The sequence below is a fragment of the Danio aesculapii genome, chromosome 7 (genome assembly GCF_903798145.1).
Source record: "Danio aesculapii chromosome 7, fDanAes4.1, whole genome shotgun sequence".
Taxonomy (NCBI): domain Eukaryota; kingdom Metazoa; phylum Chordata; class Actinopteri; order Cypriniformes; family Danionidae; genus Danio; species Danio aesculapii.
Genome location: NC_079441.1, coordinates 39,800,002 through 39,821,009, shown reverse-complemented (window position 1 = coordinate 39,821,009; position 21,008 = coordinate 39,800,002). Strand labels below are relative to the sequence as shown.

At 34.8% G+C, this 21,008-nt stretch overlaps 1 long non-coding RNA gene across 1 annotated transcript; it reads right to left on the bottom strand.

Moving 5' to 3' along the window:
* Nucleotides 1–1,551: 1,551 nt before the first annotated feature.
* LOC130231490 (uncharacterized) lies at nt 1,552–20,725 on the bottom strand. The gene is made up of 3 exons (XR_008838048.1): nt 20,517–20,725; nt 16,916–17,012; nt 1,552–1,773 (listed from the first exon to the last, which is right to left on the bottom strand). It is a non-coding gene; the product is annotated as an uncharacterized LOC130231490 (long non-coding RNA).
* Nucleotides 20,726–21,008: the final 283 nt, after the last annotated feature.

Genomic DNA, 21,008 nt, shown 5'->3' with positions numbered 1-21,008 from the left:
TTCAAAATGTGTCTTGAGAAGCACACCACTTTAAATTCTAATTAAAATAGCCACACATTACAACTAATTAACTGTCTACTGAAACTTGGCTAAATATGAGGGTAAATGCAAACAAAAGAGCACATTTGAAAATTGTATTGGCCAACTGAAAATATTTGATTGCAAAAGTTTACTTCTGTCATTACACAGGGAGATGTATCATTAACTAAATCTAATCTAAAGTAAATCAAAAGCTCACAAGAGGAGTCACTGTGGCACTTTGGAAACAAACTGAGCGGCTGACCTTTACAGAATGGTTACTGTCATCTTTTTAATACAGCACGGCGACTTTTGACCTTATACTGTACGACATTTGGAGACATAATTGGCCGTGACTCCCACTAACCATGAGCAGGACAAAATAACCATTTAAAACATCCTATTCAGTTTAAAGGTCTACAAATATTAAGCGAATGATGGGTGTATGCTAGCTTATTCCTGATAAGAAAAAAGCTTCAGAACATACCATTTTAAACATTAAATGAAACCTAAATGCATGTACTTTTCTTTCTTTTTTTTCTTTCTTTCTTTACTTTATACCTTATTTGCATTTGTAATGAATGCAAGTAAAATCAATTAGCTATTACCTAGACACTTGGTTGTTGTTTTATATTATTGTTGTTGTTTTACAACTATGGAAAAAGACCACTTGAAATTTCTTTGGATTTACTGGATTTATTAATATTCTATGCTAAATGACTGAAAACAATTCAAATGTTTAAAAATTTTGAAGTCATTATTTAGAGCATTTCTTTCAGACACAAAAACCGGCCAAAATCACAAATGTTTGCATTTGTTATGACTCAAAATCAGGTTAATTTTCCACCAAATAGTGTGTTCTTAACTTTTCTAAAAGGTAAAACATTGTATTGTGCTGTCTAAAAATGAATATAAGCATATCTGAAAACAAGGCACCGTTTTGTTTATTGAAACGTTGGAAGAAATGTTCTCAGTAGTATAGAATAAACCAAATGACGATTTATAATTATAATTGTACACTGTAAAAAATGCTGAGTTCCACATAATCCCTTCATGTTGTCCCAATGTAAATTAGGTTGATTATTAAGTTGATTGAACATAACAATTAAGTTGTCATTAAAAAAACTAAAGAATTGTGTCGTTTCAGCTCCTTTAAAATAAGTAGTTTGAACAAGCTGCAAAAATATATATTTTCTGACTGTACTTACAATTATAAATCCTTAATCCAGAGAAACAATTGGTTTCTCAACTGGTTTCTGTTTTTTCCATAGCTGTATTATTGATGTTTTACATAATTTGTATATTACACTCTCAAAAAAGATCTTTGAATTGAGCTAAAACACAATTCTTGAGATTTTTTGGGGAAAACCTGTTTATATTCAATCCACTTAATTTTTTCAATCTACATTTTTACAGTGTATAAAACTGTATTTCAAGAAAACAAACTTTTCTTAAACTTGTCTGGTTTCAGTAATTAGTCTTATAATATGTGGATCATTTGTACACTTACTAAAAGAATTCTAATTTACTGTCTCATTAACTTGTTGAACTGGTAATGTTGTAGTATTTAGGACTTGCTATTTGTTTTGCATTCGTTGACACAGTGGGAATATAGATTGGAGTGTAGTACTCTAAAACAGTGAAGGACAGTGTAATGCAGTTAAGAAATACAGTATATACATACAATTACATTATTATTACTACCTGTATCACACCTCTGCAGATGCACCATCTCTGTTCTTCTTCTTCACTATCCTGTAATAAACAGACAAATTCACAAAAAAGAACATCAGTGGGGCACAGAGCAAAATGCACGCGCACACACACACACACACACACACACACACACACACACACACACACACACACACACACACACACACACACACACACCATCTGAAAGTACAGAATTCACATACACAGTGTAATTTTAAGCCCGACATGCAATGATCTATTTATTTGAACTGCCAAGCTCTATTTTATCATCAGCTCAAGCTGGAAAATAGGGAGGGTCACATGTTTTGCACAGAATAACCTTGACATATCCTCCTAACCTGCTCTCATACACAAATACATTGAGAGAGAGTCAATATCAGAGAGGGCAGAGCCCCATTATAGTAGATTCAGAGAGAGTTACATTACGTCCTCTGCAAAACCAGCCCTGCCTCTCTCTCGGCTGTACTGGCAAACAAACTGGGTCATTGTTTAGACTCGTAACAACGATTTAATTAGACACTTCAGTGAGTTAAACTTGGCCATATCTTTCTACATTACTACACATTTAGAAACAGAACCATTATACAGCACATAACTTACACACAATCGCTTGAGCAGTTGGGGAATAATGACAGAGCAAAGCAGGAGGAAGATTCTGCAAACAATCAGCTGCCTTCAAATCAATTTATTATTATGGATTTCTGATTTTTAACAAAATCAAAGCCTTGGTCAAAACTACACTCTACACAAAAAAAGCTGGGCTGTTGAAAACAAATGTGTGTAAAAAAAAGACAAACCCAACCATAGGTTCTAAATATTTTCATATTTTGCCCAAATTTGGGTTAAAACTACCCAGCATTTTTCTGAATGTGTTTTCCAGATCCGCCATGTGAAAGTACAGCAGCGAATAAAACCCTGACTGCATCCATTCATCATGAATGACACACATACGACAGTTTTCATTAAAACACGGGTGACGTTTTGACTGCCATGAAATGCATTCAATAAAGCACCTCTTGTATGAGGATAAATACTTCTATTAAATCTGCATGGTTATGAACTGTGCAAGGATGCAGCTGGCTGAGGTAGAACATCTAGTTTGCTTTCTTTTTAACCATTTGGTGCGTTTCATTTTAGCCCACAAACCTGAGCACTTCTCAAAACAAGGGCGTGAGAAGAGCTGCCATACACAGCGCCAGTGTGAAAAGCTGCAAAGGACACAAGACTCCAGATCGTTTTACCTCAAAAGTGACAAAACATGGGAAAAGCGAGCGGGGAAGAAGGGTGGTGGAGGTGGTGGTGTTGTGGGGGATTGGGGAAATGGAGGGGCGGGTGGGGAATCTCACTGCAGCTGCCATTTTCTTGGCTCTGAGTGGCTGGTTAAAGGGCGGAGCAGGAGCAGCCACACAGAGCACGACCATAACAACCCCTGGCACCCGCCTTTACTGGTACAAACCACCTCTATACCAAGGCTGTTCCAGGGTCCGATTTATCTGACCATACTTGACAGAACACTCCACCATCACAGACTCCAGATCTGTGGAGGAAACTGCTGCATGACGGCAAAGCAGCAGAAGCAGTGCAGACAGGCAACCAACCAACCAACCACCCACCCACCTACCTACCCACCCGCCCGCCCGCACAGGAACAACAACAGCGGCACTTCCTGCGCTTTCAGTGTGCAAACTATGCCTTCAGCCATTCGTAATGAAAGGAAAAAACACAACATTCACACCAGCGTTTCAGAAAGATTTTGAAATTGCAAAATTCCGGTGACCAAATTTTTCCAGCTGTCATCAGGTTTCGTGTATCCAGCTCCCAAAAGGCGCAATCATCATATTTTACAAGAGACCTTGACTCAGCACATTATACTAAAGTAAGGAGAATTATAAGGTTTTACAATTGAGTTCCCTTCCACCTTATGTGTAACAAATAAACATTTTTTTACTGGTCACAACATTCATATCTGTGCCACACTGTTAACCCCTCATGAACAAATCAAGACAACATCATTTGAAGAAACAGATATTTATGAACTTTGAAAGCATTTCATTTGAGTTTACATAATACATAATCAAATTACAATCCTACCCAAATTTACATCAGAAAATTACTCATTTGAAACTTTCTGAGGCTGAAATTACACTGCATAAAACCAGCTAAACTATTTTTTTTAAAACTAGAAACATTTTAAGATTTGTAACTGCTCAAGAGTGAGAAAATTTTCATTTTTGCGTGAATTATTCCTTTAAATCATTTCTTTTATTGTTTGCTTCTGGTTAACAACAGCACAATCTCATCCTCATGCATTAAAGTAATCAGCAAAGAGATATCACTTTGTTAAGTGTGCACAGTCATTTTTAAAAAAGCAACATATATGATCTTCATAGTTTTCAACCAACCCAACACAGGCTAAAGCTAACACAGTCCTCTCACCTTTGTCGACCTAAACATAGCAACCCCATAATTTCAGATATAGAATTTTTATATTTTTAATTTCAACATGAAAGAGCATTATAGATCTCCACCAATTTTCATTTTGAAAAACATGAAATTCATTTGATTTTAACATCAGCTCTACCCTAACAATCAGAAGCAAAGCATGCTGGGAATCAGAAATCTGTGTTTAACTTGTTTGAGTTCTGCATAATATAATCAATTGTAGTGTTCGTAAAACTTTACTCCAAGAACAATGAAACAATACTTATAGAGCCGCATGTATCATACATCAAACCTGATCAACACTTGGCTTCAAAACCTGTTGTATATGATTTGATAAGGTAACAGGAAAAAACAAAGTGATAAACAGCCTGAAATGTTCTCTGTTGTCAAAATGTCAAGGGCAAAATAATTTTTTGTCATTAATATGAACTTGTTGCAAGCAAAAAAATTGCACAAACGCCTGATGTGTCAAATGTGATACAAAATAAATATGAAAAAAACAAAAAAAGGTTAGTTTGCTATGGTTTAATAAACATCTGTTTCAGAAAATAAGAAATTTCTGCCTATTTTTTCATATCTCAGGTCTAACAGGGTTAAGGCATCAACATTTTTACAGTCTATGAAACTAAATTATCTTTATTTACTGAACTAATTAACATACTAGGTATATCATTTGATTTCACATTTTGCATTCAACTCTTTGTTCATGACTTATGTAAAATGAGCTGAAACACAATTATTGAAGGGTTTTTTCAGACAACCTATTTGTTTTGTTTAATCAACCTAAATTTGTAAAAAAAAAAAAAAAAAAGGTTAACCCAACTCCATGTTGTCCCAACACAAATTGATCATGTGGAACCCAGCTTTTTTTTTTTAAGTGAACATAATGCATTTGCCATTCTAGTAAAGCCGTTTAAAACTTCATAAGAAAATTAAATACAGCTTGACTGATTTTACAAATAATACAAGCCGTACAGAAAAAAATAAAAACGTAGCATCATTAAACAAGTTCAGAAAATACTTACAGAAAATGTGACGTCTCACAATGTAGGGAACAGGATCGTTTTTCTGACTTTTGATGTAAACATATCAAGAAATGTACTAAAAACTATCCCATTTTAAAAGTTTCTTTCAAAGAATAAACACTAACTTAAAAGTAAAGAAAAAGAGAAACAAACTGAGACTACAGGCAAGTCATTAACCCTAATTATCTCCAAAAATAACGATAAATAATAGAGAGGCAGAGAGGGTGGTAACACTACATCAACAACATGAAAAAAGGTCACATTATCCATTTGTTAACAGCAGAGTCTAGACAGGTCAAGGTGCATTATGTCCCGTGTCTCAGTTTCTCCAGAGCCCTCACATGATTCTCTTTAGAAGGAGGGGTCAGCAGTGGCCAAGTGCAGGCTAATCAGGGCAGAGGCTACTGTGACCCCCAGTGTCTCCACTTGGCTAATCAAAGCCCCCAGCACTGGGTGTCAGGCTCCGGGCTGCAGAGGGCAACAGGGACAAAGATAATGGGCAAGGGAGGGGGGTGTTGTGTCCACTCGCCTTTGTCTCCATTCAGAGACAGAGACAAGCTTCCACTCAAATAGATGACATTAGGGCTGGGTTCTTTTACCAAGGATGCCCCTGATTTCGGAACGAATGTACAGACAGACAGACAGACAGACAGACACTTACATACAAACACACACACACATACACACAATACTGCATTCACACCCCTACACCATCTGGGGCCTTCACGTCCCAAAAGGGCTGAGGAGGGAAACCAGGGTTTAGCACACCTCCTCTTTCTCTCCCTCCCTCCTTCCTTCCTTCCTTCCATCTTCTCTTCTTCATTACTCGGGGCCTGTTTAAACAGACAGCCAGGACAGACACGGCAAACATACTGAAAAGCTCCTCAAAATCCTCATGCAAATCACAAGCCAATCTGTGTGGAGAGAGACAGAGGCATTTTGGGTTTGGCTGGAAATAATTAACTCTCTTTTTCTGTGCTATTTCCACCAGACACAGATGAGTCTGCAAGGCCTGTGCTGTGGAGGCTACTGTCCAACTCTTCCATGCGGAAATTAGTTTTAATAACTTACCATATAGAACAGGGGTGGGGGGAGATTATCATTATTTTTCTACCCTCGCAGAACTGAATCGCTCTGATGTAAAACAGTGTGCGGACTCGCATGTTTATACCTTACAATCTAAATCGCAATGTAAAAAAAAAAGCTTTTGCATTTAAAAGTCATGATGAAAAACACTTTTCACATCGAAAAAGCAATCATTAATTTGGTATAAATGGTAGAAAACAAAACTAGAGCAAGCTGTTTAGATATAAAAAGCTAGAATTTTTACAACAGTGTTTGAAAAAAATCTGCATTACACTTGTATTCATGTTGGTTCTGTGTAAACATCGTAAAATACAAATAATGTGTACCACTAAATTAAAAGCGGTCAGCTTCATCTTTCGCTAAATCAATAATAAAAAATGCCCGTATGTAAAACTACTAGATTGCCATCACTTATAAAAGTTAAAAAGTAGCTTTGGTTTTGTTCTGTTGTTCTTGTCAACATACATGTTTAATTTATTTCTATAGTACTTCTACAATGCAGAATTATTCAAAGCAGCTTAACATAGAAGTTCTAGTAAATTGAAACTGTGTCAGTCCAGTTTTCAGAGTTGAAGTTCAGTTTACTTCAGTTCAGTGTGATTTAATTTTCACTGCTGAAAGTCCAAACACTGAAGAGTAAATCCATAGATGCGCAGCTCCACAAGTCCCATAATAAAAAAGGTTCATGCTTTAAAGCAAAAAATTAATATTTTAATGATTGCAAACAAACATTAATACAAAAGGGCATTGCTGATGCGTCACTGTTGATTATTTTAAATAGCATTCACTTATAATATAATATAATATAATATAATATAATATATAATATTTGAAAAACTACAAAACTGTGCACTGACAATAATAAAATTATTTAGTTTGTGCTTGTCCGAACAACCTTACATATATAAACAGTATAAAAAAAAAAAATTCCAACGCACTACTGATATTTGCATGTGTTCTTACACTAAAATTGACTGTAAAGTACAGCTGATTGAAAGTTGCTGCCAATTTTTACCAACATGTCATAAGTCTGTCAAGTCAATTGCATTGCCTCTTTTGAAGTATAAAAAAACATTGCCGAGTTTGATGGACATCCACACAGCTGGGAGGCCAAAGACAGCATGCCTTTTTCTTACTGCATATTTGCCTGAAGCACCCAGTTAATGAAAGTCTGCGGCAGCATCTTTATTAAAACAGCCTGAGCTGAGACGAAACACTACTAGAGATGAGACAAGAAATTTAAAAAATAAAAAAAATTACACTTATCTATCTATCTATCTATCTATCTATCTATCTATCTATCTATCTATCTATCTATCTATCTATCTATCTAACAATGCTGAAGAATATAATGTGTATTTGAAACAGACGGTTCATGTTCAGTCTCTATATGCACATATTGTGAAATGAAACATTCATCATTTCATTTATGATTAACATGCTCCTATAAAAAGAAGCATTCTGATTGGCTAAAGAGAACTGCATCACTTCAGGGGTGGTGTCAAAACCTTCTCTTAGGTTTTGAAAGTTAAGTTCATAACATTATATAAATCACCAACAACAGGGGAGGCACAGAAGACAAAAAACTACAACACCACATCAGAGATTTCGTAATATGACATTTCTAAAATAAAATGATTGCCCTTTTACTATATACAATAAACAAACACATTTTACACAATTATTGATATGATTCATCACATTTAATAAATCCTTGTTCACTGATCTGTTTATCCTAGGTTTATCAGCATTACTGTAAATATATATTGGTAGAAAGCTGTGGTTTTGGTATTTTAATTTTATAAAAAGTGTACAGGCTTTTTTTCTTCTATAACACCATTTATTTTGTGCCAGTGGCATGTTAAGTAACAAACACACACACGCACACACACCTTACGCAAGTAATGTATATGTTCCAGTCATTAAACACTTCTTGCAATTATAAAGCAGATATGCAATGATTTCAATGCAGTCACAATTATATAAAAATGTTTGACATAACTTTGAAGCGAGGTATGTTTTCCTAATAGGGCATTGATGAATGCTAATATGTAGGACATTGCTTTATCAGCAGATAAGTGGCTAAATTTCAGTGGCACTGTGATGAAAACAATAGCTGTTGTGGGCAACGATCTAAATTATTGAGACATTAAATAAAGGACTGTCAAAAACTAATTTAGAAAATGTTGGAAAAATGGCATTTTTCATGTCTTTTTTGTCTCCTTTCCCTACAATTAAGAACAAGAAACTACTTTGCATTTTTCTTGACAGGATCATTTAGCCTACAACTGATTTTTTGGTTATCAATTAAAAATGTACTTACACTTCTCAGCAATTAGGATTTAAGATAAAATAAAAAATAATAAAAACATTTTTTTTAAATGGATGTGACATTTGCAGTAAAATCTCAAAACATACATTGACAGAGAAAGTATATGTTAACATTATATTAAAACGTCTCTTTATATTTTTCAAAACAACTAGCCACAGAGTTGTGGGAGCAGAAAAATATCAATCAGTAAACATTTTTTATATTCTAAATGAGGAAAATAAACATGCGTTATGGATGTGACAAAAAAGTTAGCAAGTTTACAGTATAAAACATACTTTGTAGAAATTCTGTGAATTAAATTGCACAACCCAAAAAAAAGATGCTAATCAAAAGGATAAGGGTTGGATCACTATAGAACATCTATCTATTTATCTATGTATCTATGTATCTATCTATCTATCTATATATATACACACACACACACACACACACACTACACAACACAAAAGCAGCTTCAGCTGGAACAGGCTGTTCTTCATGAACTTTCTGCACCAACAAAAGGCCAATTATGATGAGCACACAAAAAAATAACTGCATTAATAATCTATTTCAACTTAAGTTGATGGAAATGTAACTTTTAAATAAGTAATAACAGTAATGAGAATTTAGGGGGAAATAAGCTGAATAATGAATGAAAAGTAAAGCCTTTTTACAATGTTGCTTATGCAAAATGTTATTCGTTTTTCTTTTCCATTTAGTGAAACGTGACCACAAACATGTTTTTGTGAGACTCATTAGTATTATCATCAACACTAATTTAAAGTTAAACTTTATTGCATGTATATCCAAAAAATTATTCTCTTAAGTTCAGCAATTATTCACCTTTTCATTTGTACTCTTTTTGCTTTCACAAGTTCATTTCAAATGGTCGGGTAGTCGAACAAATAAATATTTAAAAGCATAAATATTCATATGTGGTCTCAATTAGTACAAGGTCAAAAGCAGCATTAACAAAAGAAATATGAGAATAAGTAAAACACTGTTTTAAAAATTATTGGTAAACCATTTCACGTCAAATGAAATAATTTACCAAAAGATTCTATTTTTACCTTAGCTTTTACTAGCAAAGTAGCAAAGTAGCACCTTTAGCAGAAATATCACCTCACAAAAAATTTCATCTTGACATCATCTGCTCACACTCATGACAAGGGTGTGTCCTGAAAAGAGGGTTCAGTTTGACTGGCCACCTGGTATCTGCACATTGACATTGTAAACTGTCAATGGTTTTCCATAAATTTCAGAAACAGAATCTGCTAACAAAACCAGATATAATATAACTTTCTTCAAATAGAAAGAGTGAAATGCTGTTTAAGTCTCTCTCTAATCTGTGAAATTACTACCTTTAGCTTTTAATTGTAACCAAGAAAATCCCATTATGCCTAATAATTTCATTTGCCTAATAATATCACAATTAAAATTTATATATTGCGAGTGTCACAATTCTCAAAAAATATATTATAATAAAAACATCTGAGCTCTATAACTGTACATTTGTTTTCTATCCTGATAAACATAATTAGATATTTTAAAGAATGTTAACTGTTGGTCATTTTTGATGGGATGTTGACAATAAGAATGTCTACCCATCTGCATTTACTGAGCATTCACATTTCTCTATTCACTTTACTGTATGGAAATGATCAAATTAAATTTTCTGCCAAATATCACATTCCTCAAAAGAAAACAAACAAACAAACAGTTTTGAACAACTTTTGGGGGTGAATTATCTCTTTAAAAGGCTTCTATATAAACCAGCAAATGTTAACTACCATGCAACATATATAGGTCAAAGTTGAAAAGCATCAAAATAATAAGTGTGTTATAGCTTTAAATTGAGCTTGTATTCCCCATAAATTAGAATCGTGCCCGGTTTATTCATTTTTTTCTAGGAAAAAGTAAAAGGTCTAAGATCACATTTTTACCAAATTCATATTTATAGAAGTAGAGAGAGAGAGAGTTTTAATTATATTACCATTTCAGCTTCTATGGCTATGTCATGGCAAAAAAATAAAAATAGATCAATTTTACCACGTTTTATAAATACCAATTTTCTATAATTATAAAAATATTTCAACAATTAAAAGTAATCAACAGCAATAAATAATATACAAGGTAAAATACATAAATAATAATGATATTTATAGAAGTAACCCACCAAAATGTCATTCAGTGTTTATATAGCAAAAAAAACTTGTCAGGCATATTTAGAACGAGAATCGTTTGATGACATATTAATGACTTATGTTTAGTGTCACAGTGAAGTCCCCAAATAATTTACTCTGCACTTACACTACTTATTCAAACCACCATTTCATTTGTCAGGAAGAATAAAATTATGTAATTACAATAACACTTTCCTCCTCACTATCTTTTATATACTTAGTTTAATTTGTACATAAATTTCACACTAATGATGACAGAGCATTATTTGACCAATGTTTTGACGTTGTATTTTAACTTATAAGTTTATTTTAACTTTAATTTATCTGAAATTCTCAGATTCAACAATTAAATGAGAAGTTACACAGTAAAAAAAATGCTGTGTAGTAAAAAATAAGCAGTTTAAACAAGCAACAAAAATCATTTGTTTAAGTGTAGATAAAATGGGTGTTGAATAAAATAAAATTTTTTCAATTCAATTCACCTTTATTTGTATAGCGCTTTTACAATGTAGATTGTGTCAAAGCAGCTTCACATAAAAGGTCATAGTAAATTGGAACAGTGTAGTTCAGTTTGTAGTGTTTAAGTTTAGAGTCCAAACACTGAAGAGCAAATCCAACAATGCGCAGCTCTACAGATCTTGAACCATGCAAGCCAGTGGCGACAGCAGAGAGGGAAAAAAAACTTCACTAATTGGCGAAAGTGAAAAAAAAAACCTTGAGAGAAACCAAACTCAGTTGAGCACGACCATGAAAATGAGTGTTGATTAAAATATATCTGTGTCATATCATGTCCAGCTCAGTTTACACACTTCCTGCTTGTCTACATAGTAGTGTAATGCAAGTTGTGTAAATTTGGTCACAATAGCGTTTATACAGAAGTATGCAGAAGGACTTTTAACTTTTCAGTAATCTGGGTCAAACGCTTTTGGTGAAACGTATGCTATTACAAATGGCGCGTTTAAGGTTTTCCTTAAAAATCAAAGATCTTTACTGCCTGAATGATATACAATATAATGTGGGTCTCAGAATGTACAAGAAGCACTGCATTAAATTAAAATTTTCCGCACCATGTCTATAAAATATGAACATTTATTTTACCCCAGTATTTTCAATAGAGTTTCTGCGCTAGCCGGTGGGTCCTGATGGGAGCATGCGTGTAAACGGCTTTTCATCTCATTTTACGCTTGAACAACTAAATGAATGCCAAAGTCTATTTAACTGATATTATTTTATTACATTACAACATTGATGCTGTAAAAGGAATTTTATAAAACTGAAAAAAAAAAAAAAAAGTCACATTAACCGTTCACCAGAAGTTTATCGGTATGGAAAGAAACACTTAGCTGTGCACATACCCTACTTTGATCAGCAGTATAACAAATGTTTTTAATTGCAACGAAATCCTGACTATGCCGTTTCTAACCAGGCACTATTAAAAAACCTAACTGAATCAGCGTTATATCAAAGTATGCATGCATTTTGTGTCTTAGGAAGGCCTACGTAGTAAAAAGCATCTACTCAAATTGTAAGAAAAGAATTTGGATTGCATGGGTTAAAGCAGACACTTGCATTTAATATTCCTATATAAAACAACTTTCGTAAACTTCATTTGAGGCAGACACCAAAACGGCCATCTTGCCTTTGACCCACATCTAAAATTCTAGCTCTCATTTGGGCTTAAGCCTGCTTCAAGTTATTTGTTACAAAACCAAACTTTTCCAGAGGAGACACAAACACCAGCACATGCTCATGAATACAGAGTAAGGTCAGCAGCAGTTTATTCCCAATGTGCCACGATGCACCAACATTAGCCAGACTCAAACTCTGGGCTTCATTCGGATGGCCTTGTTATAAGAGAAATGCTGTCAACTCTGAATACATTGCTGATTCACTCTCACCTGAACAACAGCAGCAGCAGCATAACACAACACAACACAGCATGACTAATCACCCAATATCTAACCCTCCTTCCAAAAGACATTCATGATAACATGTCCACAAAACATATCAGTCCACTTCCCTATTAAACGAGTGCATATATAAAAATGACAGACAGAGAGGCAGATGGAGAGAGAGGTCATCGCTAATGAGGGAAATGGGTGACCCTTGCAATTCGACAGTGATCCTATCGGCTTCCTCTGTGTTCCAGGGGTTAATCTCCTTTAGGAACTAATTGATAGGAGATAACATGATACCATTGCCAAGGGCCTGTTTGGCATAACCCCTGCACTCTCACACCTTGAGTGTCGGTGGCACATCAGACGTGAAATTGATATTTGGGATGTTTGCGTACTTAAGCGCCGCTCTTTCTTATCGAAGAGTTGCAGTGTTCACTTGGTGTTTGTGTCACAGTCTCTTTGCTAGGATTAACCACTTGGCCTTTAATCGCTGTGACCAGTTCATTTGGTTTTCAACCCATCAACACATGCTCTAGCAGACGAAATGTAGCCGCCGATGAACGCTTTGACTGGTTGACAGGCCCCAGCACCTGACAGAATAAAACTAGGGTCGAGGTTAAATCGGAGTATCACCTCTTGAGATCAACCGAAACTTCATTTGGGAAAACATACGTCCGTAGCTGAAGACGTGGAGAGAGCAAATTAAAATGCTTTGCCATTAAATGCTCTTCATCTGCTTTAATATGTAGCTAAATTTGATGTCTACGCAGTTAAAGAGCAGTAAGGTTGGACTTATCAGTTATTTAATGTCAAAAATTGGCACTCGCTGGCTTCATTTAGACTAATTAAAAGACCATTAAATGATTAGCAGCTGTGGAAAAGTAAAAATGGGAGAGTGCGAGTCAGAGAAAGAGAGAGATGATGTTTCATTAAAATACTGTGCCTTTAGGGATGATGGGATAAACAAACCTTCTTTCTACCATCTCCTTCTAAACTTAATAAATCATTCAGACAGCTAAGGAAACATGCATATAACAATAAAAAATAAATAAAAAGTGAAACATAACAAATAGCATCATGCATATAAATGCTTGCAATGAGAAAAGGAAGCAAAATGCATTTGAATATGATTGTTTTTGAGTGTCACAAAAGCTTGAATAATGATACTTAATGCTAAGCCGCTGAATCATAGGCTGATCGAATGATCCAAACAAAATGGAAAAAGATTTTAAAATGCACTCAGGGTGAACAATGTGTACTTTAATGTGCTTGCAAATAGAAGCAGCAACACTGAAAAGCCATTAAACAGGAATAAAAGTATACAAGGACACAGGATTTTATTAGAAATCTAGATGAGTCAGTAAAACTTAAGGACTCTCCAGGAGTTTATAAATCAAACAAACTACATTTAGCGATGACTGGCATTTCAACTGGCACAGCCTAGATTCAGCAATGCTTGAGAAGTTACTGTCCAGCTCAGATAATTAATTATGAATGGACTGATACGATGGCATGAAGTAGAAGACTTTTCTGCAAAACAGTCACAAACAACCAGTGATAGTTAGATTCTGCATTTAAACGGCATTTTAAAAAAATTATTGTATATTTTCCGTATAAAAGTAAGAACACTGAAAAATCTGAAAACAGAAATATCTAAATATTTATGCAAAAAGTTCTAAAAAGAACAATGGGAGATATAAATATAAATAAATAACACGAAATTACAAGTACAAATCTGTTCCGAAAGATCCTACTTTTCACTGCAGCGGTATATAACATTTTAGCCTAATCACTGATATGTCTGGATTAACCTGCATTTTTTATATTGCTGTATCAACATTTTAGAACCTCTGCAACATTTAAACAGTCACTCTTTTTTTCCTACACTGTCCTCGTGTACAGCACCAAAATGACTATTAAGTGTTATATAATTGCTGCACAATATTACATAAGGTGTTTATTACAACTGTCGGTACTTTTCAAAAGTTTATACATGTTAAACTTTCCTTACACATTACTAGCACACAATATAGAAAAATGCTAAGGCAAATGTGACAATAAATATCATTTCTTTTACTGATATTTTTAACATGTAAATTCTGTTGCATACTGCTACTCCCGTAAATTGAAAAAAATCTAACCACGCCAATAATTACGAAAATTCTCCTTATAAGCCCTGCATTTCAAAAAGTTTGCAAGATTACATAGTCAAAATCTCACTCAAGAGCCTGAATTTTCCAGAACATTGTGTGCTGAAGCACAAGGCCACAAACATGCGCCACAAATGCACCCACACACACACACTTGTCAATGGCACCATGTGGTTTCAAACACACGCCAAACCAGTCTCACTCATATCATAACTTTATCACGTGAAAGCATCAAATACTTTCATCAATATTAAAAACAAACTCACAATTACATTAATTATAATAATAAAAATAACCCTACCAACATGAATAATTTAACCTACACCAATGAAACGCTTTTAAATTGACATTATGAATACAAGATGATTTATAAGCTATTTAAAATAAAGTACTGTTATATTATTGTATTTACACAAAACGACTAAATATTTTAAACGGACACTTCATTTTCATAACCTTTTTAGCTAAATGTATTTACCTGCATTTAATACAATAAACATCTATAACAAAGTGTGCAAATATTTTCATTTGTGATATTTACACCAGAAAGACCGGCATAAAAAGGGGTCATCTTTAAAGATATTAACCAACGATAGAGTTAAAATCATTAAAATATATTCAAAAAGAATGAACGGAAATAACGTAATTAAATTAAAGGGCACAATAAAACTAATAAACTTGGATCGTTGCTGAATTTTCCTTAAGTAATGTGTCATGTTATATTCGCTTAATGTAATACTATCTCTCCAATGTACAACTTGTGGGTTAAAAAAATCCAAGCATAGCATAGTTTTATAAACTGCCTGAGTAATATAAAATAAAGACAATGACATTTCACAGCGGATTAGAGCACATCATCATTTACCAGTCAAATCCTGAAGGCCTAAAGGCAGCGTTTGATTTAGACATTATGCCGTTTCTGTTTTAAAACTAATTAGGAATAACACTTTCAGAAAAACAGATAAATCTGAAAAACGATACGTGTGCATGGCCATCAAAAATAGGAGTAAATAAGAAAAACCAAAATCACAGCAATGAGGAAGGTCAAAAATAGTGACAAAAAGCACATTTGCTTTATGGTAAACTATGTACCCAAAGCGTGATTCATCTAATTTATCATCTCACAAAAACAACATACGCGATCGAAGGAAATATTGAGTAAATGTATCGCATTCGCTAAAGAAACAAACAGCGGACAACAAAAACGTAGCTACATATTGCAGACGATGCCTCGAGTCTGATTCACGCTGCAAAATCTGGCAGTGTGGCAAAGGGTATCCATCTTCCTCTGCAAAACTCCTCCCTAAAATGGAGGCAGCTGTCCTAATACATCCAATGTCTCGCTCCAGCACTTGGGTAAAGCTTTGAGAAGAGTCAGACGTTACGCTGCCATCAGCATGAGGACATGAGTAAAAGGAAGAAAGCAAGTAAGCCAGGACAGCCACCAAAAAGAGAGAGGCTCTATGTTTTGGCTGCCTGCCAGTGATCCCTTTAAAATGCCATTGTGGCTTTGATATTGAATATATGCAAGCAATGCAGGGGAGTGAGAACCTTGTTCTTTCACACACCAAATCCATAAGAGCTACAGGGAGAGACCTGGGGGGCGCTGTTGGACATTACAACAAAAAATGGCTGCCCTTTTCATTATTACTCCTCTCCAAAAAATATTTGGCCATACTTACACACTCAGAAAATATCACTTTCCTAAAGAGTCTTCCTGTAACCTTCACAAATCTACGGCAGACATTTTACTTCCATGTTAATTTATCTGTCGTAATTATACAATCAACTGTATTCAATGAAGAAATCAGTTAGAACGTCATATGAGAGGAGAGTACTGGAAATGATTGGTCTCCCAAGCTGAAAGTGCGATTACTCAGCACCATTTCAAACGTCACATCTGACAAAGAAAAACAGAGTGTGGATTCAGTTAGCATTAGCCTCTCTGATGCACACTCATCAGCCTGCAGGCTTTTATAATCGCTACTTCGCGCATCTCTCTGCATTCCAGCCGTTCCACCTCCCTTTCCATGACATGCCCAAATGTGCACAGAGAACAGGGTGGGAAATGCTCTTTGAAACCTACCATCAGCACGGCAGCACAACACTGGCATCACCTTTAAGGGTAGCTGACTTGGTGACAACTCCGAGGTCATCGGAAGGTACAAGAATGATAATCCTGCCTAAAGAAAACCCAAACACAAAGAATTAGAGTGAATATAAGAATAAAATATGCACATTTCAAAACCCTAGCAGTGCTAATGAGTTGTGGTGCAAAATAAAAACCTTATTAGACTTAATACACTGAGGTTATTTTTTTACATAAATTACTAAAATATTTTTAAAATTGTAACAATTTTATCATTTATCATGCAATTAAATTGTTGTGCAATACTAACTAAAATAAAAATACTACAAGTGTAAGATCATAATTCCAGTAACAGGTTGCACATTTTCAAATACCAAACATTTTTACAACCAAACGCTAAACGGGCGTGTGAGCTAAAGCAACATGCATGAATGCTAACACACAGGCACATAAGGTCTGAGCAGTTGAAACATGACATGGTTGGACACTGATAGGCCTGTAAGGTGAACTGATATACAGAAGTGTGCAGCGGTGCATTTATAATACCATCAAACATTACAGTAATGAAAACCTCATGTCAAGTACGCAAACAAAACGAACATCTTCTGCATGCACTGAGCTGCTCAAATTGGCCGAAAATATCTGTCCATCAGTTCGTGCTGTAGGCAACAAAAATACTTTTCTTTTAGCCAACAGATTTCATAAAGCGTCTCATGAAGAGCCACACCTATTCGGAAATGACCATGTGCCCCAAAACTCGTACTATCTTGTAAAAAGAACTAAAAAGTACTATCTTGAAAAAGTAAAAACAGCTTGCAGATATACATAATTATGCAATATAAATGTGCAAGTTTATTTGAGCTACTGAATTATTACTAATCAAATAACAAGCCTCGATTTTATTTAACTTTTTATTTATTATTTTAAAAATTTGAATAAATAATAATTATTCATTTATTATTATTTATTAACTAGATTTTCACCTGAACACTGCAAAATTTAAATAAATGTGCATATAGATGATTTGAGCAAATTCAACCTCATGTTTCAAATGTTTTTAATAGCTGATGTTTAGTTAACGTTGCATTATAACTAAACATTTGTCTTAGCAGAGCTCTTGCTTTTCTGATAATGGTTGACATAATATGAGTTATTGCTAAATCATATTCTGAATATTTAAAACATATCGTCATGCGTCACAAAAAGCACATTTTATTTAAATCTTTAGGTTCAAAAACATAACTTTTCAAACTTAGAGGCCATCGATGACAATAAAATAAAATATAATTTCTCACTATAACCTTGTGTGACCTTCATAGACGATGGATTTTATTTTTTATTGTGCATTAATTTATTAGAATTACAAATTAGGAAAATTACTTTTTTTTTTTTGAATATACACTTCCATCAATCATTTTAACTGCAGAGTAAGATACCATCCTGTGAGTGCAGGGTTCCATTTTCTCTTGCCGAGACATTTTACACTGACTCAAAATCTAATATAAAGGAGGGACCACTATATCTACCAATCTATAGGCTTGTGCCTCCCATGAAGTAGCCATCTTGTTTTGCATATGACTGAAAAGCTGAGACCTATGACTGTTCATTTGATAACAATATCAAAGAGAGATGTCTCTGTCTGCTTTAAAACTATGAATGCATGAGCATGCAAAGCCACATGGCCAACATACTCGATGTGCCCTTTTAATACTGACCAATTTGAACATGAAATAGGTCAAAAAAGGACAATTTGGAATAATTTAAAACGGAAAAAAACTATTCTAACAGTTGGAAAAAGTTTTCCAACTGTTAAATAAATGTGAAGCAGAAGACGACAAATCCACAAGAATGCATGGTAGCCTGACTACATCTGAAATGTTTTGGTCAGCAGAATTCACTGCATTGATTCACGATTCTGATCGAAGCACAACAAAATGCCAGAACTGGTTGGAAACTTTTAAATACAGCAAGAAATTTATATTTTTTTTAAATAAAAAATGTAATTGTTTATGCATTTTTTAACATTTAATCATCGTAGTCCTACATACATGATAAATTAGGAATAGGAACAGGTATTACTCAAGAGAGTCTTCCTCAGCATTTTCTGAAGTGAGCTGCTGTTAAGAAACAAATCCTAAATATATAAATAAATTAAATATATATTAAAAAAACTACTGAATATTTTCACTATTATTTGCTGATTAAAACTGTGACTTTGTATTTTAGGGCATGTTGGCACTACAGAATATGGGGTACTTCATGACCATTAAAATGCTTGTAACTGACTCTTCAGCCAAATTTAAATAAAACAATTAAGAAACACTTCATGATTAAATGCAAACATGACTACATGAACGTACAAAAATGTTCCAAATCAGACATTTTAAATATTCATCTGTAAAAAGTTTTCAAAATGTAATAACATGCCCCAAGATAAATGAAGCAACTTTCCCTAATCTCACATTTGTAAAACAACCTATAAACGAAAACATTTTTTTCACTGAGAAGAATAAATAAAACTAATTTCCTGCTGAAAAATCTTTTTTGGGTAATTATTTTTCCTTTATGTAATAGTTGATTTAGCTCAATTTGCAGGATTCGATCAGTTTTTTTAGCCAATCTTTCAAAAGGTTGCTATGCTGGGATTGTACAATAATTAAACTGACTATAAAACAAGAGTTTTAAAATGAGTTTGAAATCAGGATAAACTTCTGAAGAGAAAACACAGTGTAACAACTCTTGCTCCAACTCGCTTCGGTTTTCCCTATGCTTACTATGGATTGAAAACGTAAACTTCTTGTAGGCTATGTTAAAAAATTTAATTATGAACTGAATGAGATTTTAATTTAAACAGTGTAGAATTAATTTACTACTTATGGGGAATGAACCACTCAGTTTGGACGATACCATCCGAGCGCAAACCAGAAATAATACCAGTTGCGAGCTGTGAAGACAAGTATAATTACAAACACGGTGTAAGGAGCTTTTGGCGTTTAATATTTTGGCAGTAGTTTTGGCAAATACCTTTGAAGTTTTCAGCCTTTAGATCAACCAGCTCCTTACCTTAAACCTCTATTTTGCGCTATAACACAGACTGAACGCCAAACCATAAAGAAATACAACGCGGACATCGACCGCAAGAGGAAGTGTCACGCTAAGAAGAAAAAAAAACTGGCCTTAAATTGCGGATAAACAACAGGCGACTTGGCGCATGGCTACAAGCCGTTTCTTTACCGTGTTGAAAACAGTCCAGACAGGCTGAAATTCACACTGCAGCAGCAGCACAGTGTTTTGGCATCACGAGTTCATGGGGTTAATGAGAAACCGCGCTCACGTGAGCACAGGTGCGTCATCTGTCTGAAGAGACGATCGAGATAAACTCTTTCTTCATCCCGCCGAACGACATGCGCTAACATGTAATCACATTAAAATGACCACCCTGTAGCCGACCAGCGGTTTACATGCGCCGTCTTGTTTGCTAGGAATTAGCATCATCGCACACAGTTATAAGGTCATATATTCATGAACAACACAATCACCATAACAACGGCAGACTGCATTAGACAAAAAGATTTGCGCCCCGCCACGATCGTCTTACCTGTGAATTAATGAACTGTCTGTCTGTCTGGTGAAAAACATGGACTGAAACTTTGAGATGCGCTACAATAGAATCTCATTTTCACGCTACGAAAATGCCTACAGTGTTGGACGCCTGCAAAATTCCGCTCTGTCTCCCTTTGTTTTGCTACTGACTATGAGCGAGACTCTGGAAAAACTCCATCACCATTTTTATCAGTTTCAGACAGACTCCAGACACTCTCTGGCCACTTACGTGTCGTGCACTGTCTGCGCAGCGCGTTCACGAGCGTCGGCGCGCCACAGACTGACAAGCGCCAGACCAATGGCGTCCCGAATTTCAGCATGATATCCAATAACAACAGCCCCAAAAATGATAACCTCCGAATGACTCCCCGGGTGGATGCAGAGAGAAAATAATCTTTAGGAAACAATCGCAGTCAAAGAAATATGATTGGAGGTGGGGGATGAATTAGGTTTATCTCTCAGCCATTGCGCTGTATGTTATCTGAAT